We start from the raw sequence: 12,472 nt of genomic DNA on the forward strand, positions 1-12,472 counted from the left end.
TTGTTTTTTTCCATTCTTCTTTTTAACCAGACATTATTTTGAGGTTATTTTCTTTTTAACCAGACATTATTTTGAGGTTATTTTCTTTCAAAAAAAACCAATCAGAAATATATTACATCTAGTCTTGTCAAATCACAATAAATATATATCTTTTTCTGGCTGAACTATCAAATTTTTCAGTTGAAATTTATATCTGAAATGGAAGACCAAAAGGCACAATAATGATAGATTGTATTTCATGTAAATAATGGAAGGAAGAAAGCGAGCATTTCTGATTTAGTCTAGCTGCAGAGAACTGTCAAACAGGATTCATCAGGCCACTGAGAAATGAAGCAGAATAGCCACCTGTGCTCCACACTCTGACAGAAAGGTTGCAAACACATGTCCTTTGTGTTTGGTAGACAGGAGACAAAGGAAAACCTTTTGACACTTATAAAGGTCCAATCTCTCTGCTGGAAGTGTTGCCTAAAGAGAAATCAAGGAATGCCGTTTCATTCTCTATAATCCTGTGACGCCACCAGGCAACATTTATGGATCTAAAATATTAGAATTATTATGTAAGTATACTAGAAAAGTATATTGGTTTCCTGTTTTGTGCTCCTGGAATGTACATTTTGAAGTGAGTTTATGTTAAATTACATTTATTTGCTCTAGCACTTAGACAGATGTGCCTTCAAACAAGAGAATTCGGCTCTTCCTGTAGAAGAAGTAATATGGAAGAGTTTAAAAGGGCCCCTTCTTTGGTTTGGGTTTCCCTGGCATCCAGACTCAACTTTGCTCTGTGACTTTGAGTGATCTACTAAAACTCATTTAATTCCTCTTTTTTCTTGCCTCCCTTGGTGATGGATAACATGTTCCTGAAAGATCTTAACATCGACCCTGCATGAAAACAATACATGAGATAATTCGTAGGTTATTATTGCTAAAGACTGGACAGATCTCCAAGTCTTTCTCCCACAACACAAGGATGAGTTTCAACTACCGACCCAACAGCTGAGCATTGAGCCATTGTACCGCTACAGTTTCTAAGACACTTTATGTTTATGGAAAATATTCAGGTGATTATTTTGAAGACAACATGGCAAATAAAGCCATTTGAGGTTTTAAAGCAGTGGCAACAATTCTGACGACTATACCTGAAATGAACCATAAGCAGTAAGTAAAAATTAGTCACTTTGCAAATCACTTTGTGAATCTACACTCTCATTCCTAAGGACACGAGTACAAAGGCATTCATAAGCCATATACAATCATTGTTACTATCTTTGTTGAAAGGATTTCTGCTCTGTGAAATAAGCTTCAGAAATAAATCTGCCATGTGTAGTAGGATATAGAAAAAAGAATAATCCTGAAAACAATGTTTAAATTAATGGTTGTACCCAGTGTAGTTTCATTACGGAGAGATTAATGAAGAAAGCAAGTTATTTTTAGATATGTACATAGTACAACAAATTGAAAAAAGGAATAAACTATTGGCAATAGCTATTGTGTGATGGCATTTTTAGATTTGGATTTTTTAATATTTTTCAATATATTAAAGATTTCCGGTACACTTTTATAAGTAGAAAACTAAACCAGTAAATGCTATATTTGGAGTAGCAGTTGGAACAGTATTCACATTCAAATTTAGTAAAGATATTTGCCAGCTTGTGACCTAACATACAGCAGGAAAAGTCTGAGTGTTCCTGATGGAATGTTTGATAAGTTACAACCGAAAGTTTGCTCCCAGGGTTTTATTCTTGTTTGTCTCTGATTTTGGAAAGATGAATTTTCACAAATTTAAGAATGCTAGGGGAATTACTGTGAGCATGTTGCAGACATAATTTCTGCAAAAAATACCCCTTAAAATAAAATAGATTGATTAGAAAATAATATGAGACAGTGAATTACTTTGAACATGCTTCAGACATAATTTCTGCCCACAAAAACCCTTACAAATAAAATTGATTGCTTAGGAAATAAATACGAGACAGTGGTGGTTCAGTGGCAGAATGCTCTTCTTCTGTGTGGGCTCTAGGTTAGATTCTGGCCAATGTACTTCATATGCAGCCACTACCAACTGACTGTCAGTAGCGCTTTGCCTGTTCCCGTGATGGGGAACACATTTTCGTAGATCTTGAGACTAAGAAGGCCTGGATATTGATTTCCAAAAATTAGCCAGCAAAAATCCTCTGAGTCACAGCTATCTAATTCCCGCTCAGTCATGGGAATGGTGCAAAACTGGGTAGCATTTTACTTTGTTGTGAATGGGGTTGCCTTGAGTCAGACAAAATGTATAGTAGTTAATAACAACTGAAGGAAAGAATGTTGTATCTGTTAATATGTTTAAAGTATATGTTGACCTGTAGGGTACCTAAAAGTAGTATCTTCTTCTGGCAATAATGAATGATTCATTTTTATGGTTTTCTTCAGTATAGTGCTTTATGATGGAATCTGCTTTGAAAATAGAACATTGCCTTAATATATTTCAAATTAATGTGAGTATAAAATCACTAATGATTAACTCTCCTATTAGCTGGAGTTTGAGACAATTTTAAAGTGAGGAAAAATAGCTTCATTTATGATCCATAGGCTCATTCTGAATGATTGCTCAACAATTCTTTCCAAAAAGAAAGACTAGCTCTCAAAGACTTCAGACTCCATGGCAGGGGTCATGTGTAAAAAGCTGGAAAAACTAGATTTTAGAAACAAAAATAATACTAATTTAAATTTCAACCTTTTTTCACAAAAGCATATTCCAGGCAATTGGTTCTTACCTGGAAAGTTTTTTTTTAAGAAACAGAGATTTTATGAAGTTCAATGTATAAAAATAGACATCATATGAATGACAAATCTAGGCTTAGTAAGGAGACACTCTTCAAAAAGTGGTTAATTTTCTATTGCAATAGAAAACACTTTGATGAAACATCTTAAGAGTCTCAAGATAGCACACGAGTAAGGTTTTTCTCTTATACAGAAAATAATTGACAAGGCTAGATAGACCGAGTATGGAGAAATGTGACCAAAAGGTAGCATGATCAGAAGATAGAAACGTGCTCTGGTGATGCCCTGGTTAAAGCACTCACCTACTAACCCAAAGAGCAAAACCTGTTTTATCTATTGCTTGATGACATCTCACAGCTGATTTGTCTTTTGTCCATTAGTGTGTCAAATCTGTTCTTGAGTTGGTCTCTAAATTCAAGTGGAATATACATTGAGTTGTACTTTGGTTCTCCTGGACATGCTTAAATTTTCATCAGCTTCAACTTGGACTTGCCTATGAGTAACTGATGGTTTGATTCTTATTTGACTCTCAGTCTTGTTCTGACTTTTGATTTTGAGTTTCTCCATTGTTGCTCTCCATAGGTGTAGTTGACTTGATTCCTGTGTATTGTATTCAGGGAGGTTTACATGTATAGTTGTCTACATGCATGTTGTTGAAAAACATATATTTGCAATGAACAACTGATCTAGTAAAATTGTATCATGTGAACTCTGGCATCATTTTAGTTCCCAAGGTCACATTTTTCAGGACCAATTCATTCTAATTCCAATTCACCAGTAATTATCAATTGCATGCTTGATCAATTTTGCAATATCAAAGTTATTTAAAATCATAAATGTATTCCTCTTTGGCATTAGCAAATGTTAAGTTAATTTGAAAGTAGTTGTCCATATATATTGATTTTCTTTATTAATGTATTTCCTATCACTGATAGCTTTGTACTTTAGGACAGACCTTGAGGTGTACTTTTGACAATAAAAATAAGGATGTCCTCTTCAATTAGTCATTCCCAGAACAATAAACTATAAGATTATCTGATTCAAAATGACCAATACCAGTCCATTTCAGTTCACTAATATCTAGTATATAGATCTTCAAGGGTTCCATTTTCATTTCTGGCAGCTTCCAGTTTCCTAGATTCATATTTTGCACTCTCATTGTTAATGGATATTGAAAGTTGTTTCTTCTCATTGTGAATACTGTCATATGCCCAAATGAAGGTCTCAAAAACCTGACTTCAGTCACTAGATTAAGGTCAATTCTACATTGAGGATGCCGTTCTTCCATACATATTTTGAGCGTCTTCCAACATAGCACTATATAGTATTTTAGCTCTATCTTAGCACTGTGTCAGAGAAACTTCCACTGCATACAATTTCATGTCAAAGTGGAATTTCTGGAGATTGCTCCCCTGTCCATGTCTCAAGCCGAGGAGTGTAGTGAATTTTGAGGTCGGCTGCTAATCACAAAGTCAGCCATTGGTAACCACTAGCCACTCTCTGGGAGAAAGATGAGGCTTGCCACTTCTATAAGATTACCATCTCAGGAACCAATGGGAGAAGTTCTATCCATCATATGGTTTCTATGAGTTGGGATGATTTGATGGAAATGTGTGTGTGTGTGTGTGTGTGTTAATCCATGGCTTTGTCTCTCCCAGGAGAAGATTAGGTGGGACTATGTAAATAGGTGTGTGAAACACTAGTAGAGGGGATTGATCAGTTTTGGTTGCCATTTCCCTATAACAGAGATAGCTCAGAATCAGGAGCCACCAGCAAGTATATTCAAAAAATCTGCCTGAAATAGTGGAGGCAGCAGGCACCATGCCATGGTGTGACCAGAGGGTGAGGCAAGGAGACCGAGCCAGGGAGCTATGCCAATTACGAGACTGTCAAGCAGAGTGGCTGAGCCTCCTGACCCATGAAGGGAAAGACTCAGTGGCTGACCACTTGGCTGAGAGGCCAAAGACTGGAGAGCGGCTGGGCTGCTAGTTGATGAAAGGTGCTGTAGACAAATAATTGGATCTTCAATGTTTTCAGATGTCGGTTGTAGTAACCTGTTAACATCCCTAAGGAACCCCCTTAATCCTGAGTGTTGTCTCAGAGTTCTCTGGGGCCATTGCAATGGATCATCGAGCGGCATAGAAGTAGAGGATCTACAAGAATGGCTGATAAAGGCATCTGGTAAGAGAAGGGTGGATAGCGAAGGCAAGTCTGACCTCTATCCTATGAGAGTGTGATGTGTAGGGTTGGATTCTCCTTTCTGGGTAGCCAAAGGAGGTCAGTTCTGATCTCCATGCCATCTTCTCAGGTCTGCTGAGAAATGGTGTGGAAGTGGATCACCGGTCCTTCTTTGCAGTCGATCTTATTCTGGAAGCTCTGCTGAAACCTAGTCACATGGGTGAGCCTTCTACTATTTGAAACACCAGCGACATAGTTATCAGCATCACAGTCACACCCAACCCACCAGAGTGTGACAAACTGACAGAGGGGCAGGGGTACATCCATCAGTGATACCTAAATTGCAACACTGACTTCAAACTAGGGTTTGAGGATCACTCATAGCTCCTCATAATTTGAAATCTGGTGCCAAAATGGAATCTTTTTAAGTTGCTTTATAAGTGGGTGCCAAGCAAAAGTGACAATAATTCAAGCTCTAATCACAGCGACTGCACTGTCCTTTTGTTAAAATGTCTAACCCCATGGCTCTGTATGGGTTCAGTTGTCCCCCTTCTAAACTGAAGATAAAGTCAACAGGATTGTTTAGTGCGTAGAATGATGATAAACTTCATTTAGGCATGTCTCTATCACACTACAAATTTAAGTATTTAGTTGGTATGTGCTGTGACTTTTGTTAGTTGTCATGTAGCTTACTCTGCCTTATTGGGAACCCATATACCACGGAACAAAATGTTGCCATTTTCACAATTATTAATGTGAGTCCATTGTAACATCCACTCTATATCTTGCTTGCCTTCCAAACAAGGGGGTGGGGGTGGGGGGCATCCTGCAGGACGACATAGGGCACTATTCTAGTTTGACCGGTTAATTTTTCCTAGTGCATCACTGGGCATTTCTTTCTCATTGGTTTCCCTCGGTGAGCCCTGCTATAACTGCACACCATGAGTGAACTTTCTGCTATTTGAAGTACCACTGGCAGAGCTTCCAGCATCAAAGTAACGTGTCAGCTGACACAATATGATCAATTGGCAGGCAGACACTGAGGATGACATCAAGAGTCTGCACATGGCCATATTCTTGGACTTCTGTGATTGTACCATTTTGTTGAAATGGCAGTATTTATTAATAACCACTGGCCTCATACCAGCCTAACAACCAGGTAGGCACAGCACAGCCTCATTCCATGAACCACCAATACGTGTAACTTTGTGTAGGTGTCCAAGTATGCTTTTGTTTCTGTGTATGTTTGGTGCTGAGGAGAAGCTACATCTCAAGCTAACATTCATTTCAGTAGTACTAGTTGGTTTTTTTTTAATGGACTACTTGGTGAAGGGGAGTTAAAAAATCCCTGCTTAAGTCTTACAAATGAGGGAGTAAATGACATTAAATGAAATTAGTAATATAAACTTTATTATTAAATCTCTAAAAGTCCAAATGCAAGCTTTGCCTTACAGTAAACAGTTGGTCTCTGCTTTTTGTAATCCAGGCAGCTCTGATACATTCCAAGAGAAAGATTGATGTATTTCCTTTACCCATTTTTATTAAATGTTCCCTTATCGTATTTCACATCCAGCCTTCAGCACATTCCTGGGAATATTTCAACAAATGACAAATGTCCATTTTACATTCGTAAGTATTTTTTATAATTCTAGTTTTGAACAATTACAGGGGCCTGATCATTTCTGATATTGATAATGAGTTATCAGAAACCTCAAACCTTCTTTTATTCAATTCACATGCAATTTTGTTTGCTTTACAAAACCAGCATCGTCCTCATTAAGAGAAACTGTCAGCATTTCTTTTAACCTTAACTGCTGAGTCCGCCTGCTTATCATTCAGAGACATAACCTCAGTAATTCCTCTTGAGATTTTATTTTCTGGAAAAATTTTTTTTTTTTCTTTTATAGGCTCTGGACTTTGAAGCAAAACAATTGGCATTGTCTATTATGCCCGGATAAATGTTTGTGCTTTACAGCAGTTTCCTAGCATTCTCTTTTGAAACAATGCCTGGGCCCAAAATCAACATTGAGCTCAATGATGCTTCTATTTTTATTTTCGTTGATCAGTATCAGGGGAGGGGAATATAATGGGCCTTCACAGAATCTTTTCAGGGTGACATGGAGCTCAAGGGAAAGCTAATCACATAATGATTTCAAGGCAGCTTAAATTCTTCCTGCCCAGTTCACTTCTGTAAACAATCGGTGGCTGATGAGTGCCTGAAGGGCTGAAACATTGACTGCACATTTCTACTACATTCACAAGAATAAAAGCAGTGCACATGTACTAAACATGTGAAACCAGAGCTAGCTCATCCCTTTGCCAGACTCGGCTAAAAAAGAACAAGGGAAATGAGTGTAAAACAAGTGATGCTGGACACACAACAGGCTCTAAACGTGAGTAGATGTGCTAGTTCTTTTTTCCCCCTTCTTCTTTAACTATAAGGATCTAGGAAAACTAAAAGTGAAACAGTGGGTAAATGTTTAGAAATCTTTAATATGTAATTTTAACAAAATACAATTTTGAAAGGTTATCAAAATTTAAAAAAAATTAGAATCAATCTTGTAACTTGAAATTCCAAGAAATTGATTAAAGAAGCAATGGGGGAAAAAAAGCAAATTTTATACAAAACTATGATAATTCAGAAGCTGAAAACATTTCCATTAAGAAGTTAATTTAAAAAACAGAAGTTAATTTATACTAGGTTGATGATTTTCAAAATTTTCAGTTTAAATAAAGTTTAAAACTTACATTTAAAAATTGCTAATTGATATTTAAAAAAACTGGTCTCACAGTTTACTTTTCCTTGAACTAAACTGAAACCTTTGAACAAAAGCACTTTTGATAGTGAATCCCCAGCACAGAATAGCTCAAGGCCTTGTTTCAAGACTCTCAATAATACCAAACGGCAGCGAAGAATTGAAAAGAATGAAAATCTGGAGTAATTGTGGTCTAAAAAATTAATTTAAGAAATTCTTTTTCCTCTTGGTTCTTCCAACAAAGCATTAACAGTTTGGAGTCTTTCACATGAAATGTACCTCAAGCAGTCCATGAAATAAAGAGAAAGTAGAGAGAGATAATTTAAGCTTAAATTGTTTCAAATACCTCTAAAATGTTGTCTTTAGGTGTGCACATAGAAGCCTTTAAAGACAGAATTGAGAACATCTGACTATTAGGGGGAAAAGGTAGTAAACTCTTAAGAGGTCAGAAATTCTTTATCTTAGTTCTTAAAGGACATTTTGAAAATACTGGCAAACAAACCAACCAAAAAACACCCAAATATAATAATGGAGTGTGTTAGACAGGGCTCTCTAGAGAGACAAAATCAGATTGCTAGTAATTATAGATATTGATAGAGAGACAGAGATAGAGATGGATAGATATAGATAGTAAGTATATATATATTTATATAGATAGATTGATAACATAAGCAATATACAGTTAAATTATAAAGTAGTGCAAATGGCTCAGTACAATTCAAATGTGCGAGAGAGTTGTGAGACACTGGCAGTCCTTCGAGTCTTGAGGGCTGTCAGGTAGTTCTCTGTAGAGATTCAGCCTATTGCAGCACAGGCAGCACAGAGCAAGGCAGGTCAACAAAAATCAGCCAGGTCATCAACAGTCGGTCCCCAGCTCAAGAGATGTAAATTCCAATTGTGTGACGAAGCAGGTCTTAAAGGAACCTCAAATTACAGTGACACAGTCCACAGGTTAGGTGTCCCACAGGTAGTGTAGCTTGCAAATTGAAGCACAGAACAAGCAAGGCAGCCGCACACTGGTCCAATGATCAAAGAGCGAAAGACAAGAAAGGTAAGGCTCACAGAGCCATTTATCTCTCCGCCCTTCAATTAATCCCACATGTGTTTATAGGCTAGGCTGACACAATAAACTATCTCATGGAGTCATCAGACAATAAATGATGCATTTGAATTATAATGTTATTGTGTGAATATTGTTGCTTATCTTACACAGAAGGAAGTTGGTATCTGTTGAATGTAGACATATATTCAGAAACAAACTAAAAACATTGCCAATGAGTTCATTTCCACCCATAGTGACACTTTATAGCAGCAGTTCTCAACCTGTGGGTCATGACCCCTTTAGGGGTCGAACAACCCTTTCACAAGGATTGCCTGATTCATCACAGTAGCAAAATTACTGTTATGAAGTAGCAATGAAAAAAAATTGTATGGTTGGGGATCACCATCACATGAGGAATTATATGAAAGGGTCGCAGCATTAGGAAAGTTGAGAACCACTACTTCATAGGATTTCTGAAATATAGAAGCTTCATTTTTCTCCTACTGAGGATCTGGTGGGTTTGAACCACCAATCTTGAGGTTAGTCATTCAACTCTTACTGACAGCACCGCTGAGGATTTACCTGTGCACACATTCATACATGCACACAGGGAGACTTCAGAGTTGGCACCAAAAATACTTGGTCAACTATTTCAAGAGGCCAACTGTGATCAAGAACTGGATGGTACTGAGAGAAGCTCAAGCTACCCTAAAGGAATTTGTAAACAAACCAACAACAACAAAAACAACAAAGACTCCAGGAAGTGACAGAATACTAAGCAAAATATTTCTGTGAAGTTTGGTTCCTGGTCTGTTGTCCCAGAGAGAACTAGACAGCTCTGAAGTCATGTGGCTTGTTCTGGTCCAGAGAGAAGTTGTAGTCACACATACACACACAGCTGCAAAGAGTTCATTACGCCAACAGTGGTAAGTCTTTCCAAATGTAAATGTCCTGAGCACTCAAGGCAGTGGATGGGACTTCTTCTAAGCCTTCTTTGCAGGCAATTCTTAGTACAAATTTAACAGATCTAGTACTGGCTCTAGGCAGTTTACACACTCTTTCTAATCATACTCCTCGATAATTATTTCTGTCACATATTATATCAATAAGAGTTGGTAGAAAAAAATCAATTTAGCCTTAGTGCATCCAGACTCTAAACACAATTCTTATAACAGTCAAATTCAATCCTGTTTTATATTAACTATCCCATTCATATGCAATATGGCCTGTTGTCTCAGAAAAGTTCATGAGGCATTTTTGTCCCCTGGTCTGCAATATAACATCTATTTCTGTGGTAGATATATAATCATTTGTCAACTTGAGGATTAAGAGTATAGGGGTGGAGTCTAGCTTGTCAATCAAATCAGAGCAAATGAGGCCTCTGTGTGGGAATGGCCTTTTCCTGAGAATTCTGGAAAATCCGGTACTTCCTCCTGGGAAGTACTTCCTTCATGGAGGCGGGAGACACTTCTCTCTCTGACACACCCTGGGAGACACAGCAGCTGACACAGCAGAGACCTCTGTCAACGCTGAGATGTTTCCAATGCCACTGGATCCAAAGACTTTCTACCCACTGGTCTGTGATCTTCTACATTCCACATCATTGCATGTGTTTCATGAGTCTGAAGAAGACTTTCTAGATTGGTATCGGACATATGACCTAATATCGGACTTATGGACTTGATCTGGACTGGGCTGGGATGTTTTCTCAATGTTCAATTGCTCTTGTATATAAATCTCTTTCTTTTACACATATGTGTGTCCATGGATTCGTTTCTCTTGTGTATGCAGACTAATACAATTACATTCATTTGCTTTATTTCAAGTAGAATAACCAAAGATAGCCTCTAAGAATCAAAAGTTTCACTCCCTGCTAAGAGAACTGAGAACACTATATGGTCATATCTGATGTCCAGCTATCCAAAGAAGAAAAATCCAATTCCATACAACAGCCATGAGTTAGCGGTAGGAAAAGCCTCCACACTACATCTTCATGAGTTGTTTCCCTCATACCCTGCTCTGGGTACCATAATGTGTTAGGTCAGGTTGATTAGAGAAACAAATCCAGTAATACTCATAGAGGTATAAGAAAGAGCTTTGTATGAAAAAGTAACTATATATATAAAGAAGGGCTGTGTCAGGCAGGGTTCACTAGAGAAACAAAACCAGGACACTTATGACTGTGTGCATATATATGTATGTGTGTGTATATAGATAGATAGATATGTTTGATATAGTGGGAAGGAATAACAGCTAATTAGTCCACACAGTAGTATGTGGAGCTCACTTCAACTCAGTTTCATGGGGCAGTTAATATACTGAAGGTCCTTCCAACTCATGCTGGCTGTTGCTCCAAGGTCAAGGAAGCAGGCAGTAAAGTGGCTGGCAGGAGGTGCAGAGTCTGCCCACTAAATCGACCTGCAGGCAGTGGACCCAGCAAGGTGGGGCTGCAACAGCAGGAAGATGAAATGTTGAGGAGTAGCAGAGGCCAGTAGTGTAGCAGCAGTGCACTCAACCAGGTCGCAATGGAGCTTCAAGACACAGCAATGCATGGCAGGTGTGATGGGTAGGTTTATTGTGTTAACATGGCCAATGAACACATGTGGGACTTTTTGAAGGGCGGAGAGATAAATGGCTTGGCAAGCCTTGCCTTTCTTGTCTCTTGATCTTTGATGATCAGACCAGTGTGCGGCTGCCTTAGCTTGTTCTCTGCCTCAATTTGCCAGCTACACTACCTGTGGGACACCTGACCCATGGATTGTACCTCTGTAATTTGAGATTCCTTCAAGACCTGTTTTGCCACACTACTGGAGTATACATCTCTTGAGCTGGGGGCTGTCAGACTCTGTCATTTGGCTGAGTGTTGGTGACCTGCCTTGCTGTTTGCTGCCTGTGGCCGGATAGCCTGAATTGCTCTACAGATGACTACACAACGGTGCTCAAGACTTGAAGGACTGCCAATTTTATTAGCTTTCCCACAGAAGTACACTGAGTCATTTGTATTGCTTTACAGATTAACTATTTCTTATGTTATTGAGCTATCTGTATAAGTATAAAATCATTAGTGCTCTGGTTTTGTTTCTCTAGAGAACCTGTCTAACAAAGCAGGGCACAATCCACCGTGGGTTGGCTCAGCCCATGGGTAATGCAGCACACAGCTGATTCAGAGAAGCCGACAGTTACCAGGGAAAAGAGAAAGAGGTTAGTTTCAGAGAGACATTTATCTTGGTTGCCCCCCAATCAAGCTGTGATCTGATTGACAGGCTAACATCCCCCCACATTTCCATATGGGAGTCACATTAACACAAGAAACCCTATCACAAAGGCATTTCAGTAGAGTCCAAATTAAGTCCACAATCCAATTGTAGTCCATTAAATCCCTCTTCAAACTCACCTAGTTACATGCCACTTATGCAGAATGATGAAACAGGAGGTAGGAAGACCATAGGCAATCAGTGCAGAGTGAATTGTACCCAAATTTGGTGTAAAGATGGTAAGGCAAGGCAGGTCTCAATGTTGGCAGCAGAGTCCCAGCAGGCAGGAAGGGAAAGTGCCAAAGAGAGAGGGAGATTCTCAGGTCTACCTCATAAGAAGGGCCACATCTCCAAGAAGGTACCACCAGGCTGTGATCTGATTGACAGGTTGCATTCCACCCCTATACTTTAAAATACCTTCAAATTGACTTAAAATTATCTAACTACTAAAGCCTTCTTCTCCAAAAACTTAAACCCAT

The sequence above is a fragment of the Tenrec ecaudatus genome, chromosome 6 (assembly GCF_050624435.1).
Source record: "Tenrec ecaudatus isolate mTenEca1 chromosome 6, mTenEca1.hap1, whole genome shotgun sequence".
NCBI classification, from domain to species: Eukaryota; Metazoa; Chordata; class Mammalia; order Afrosoricida; family Tenrecidae; genus Tenrec; species Tenrec ecaudatus.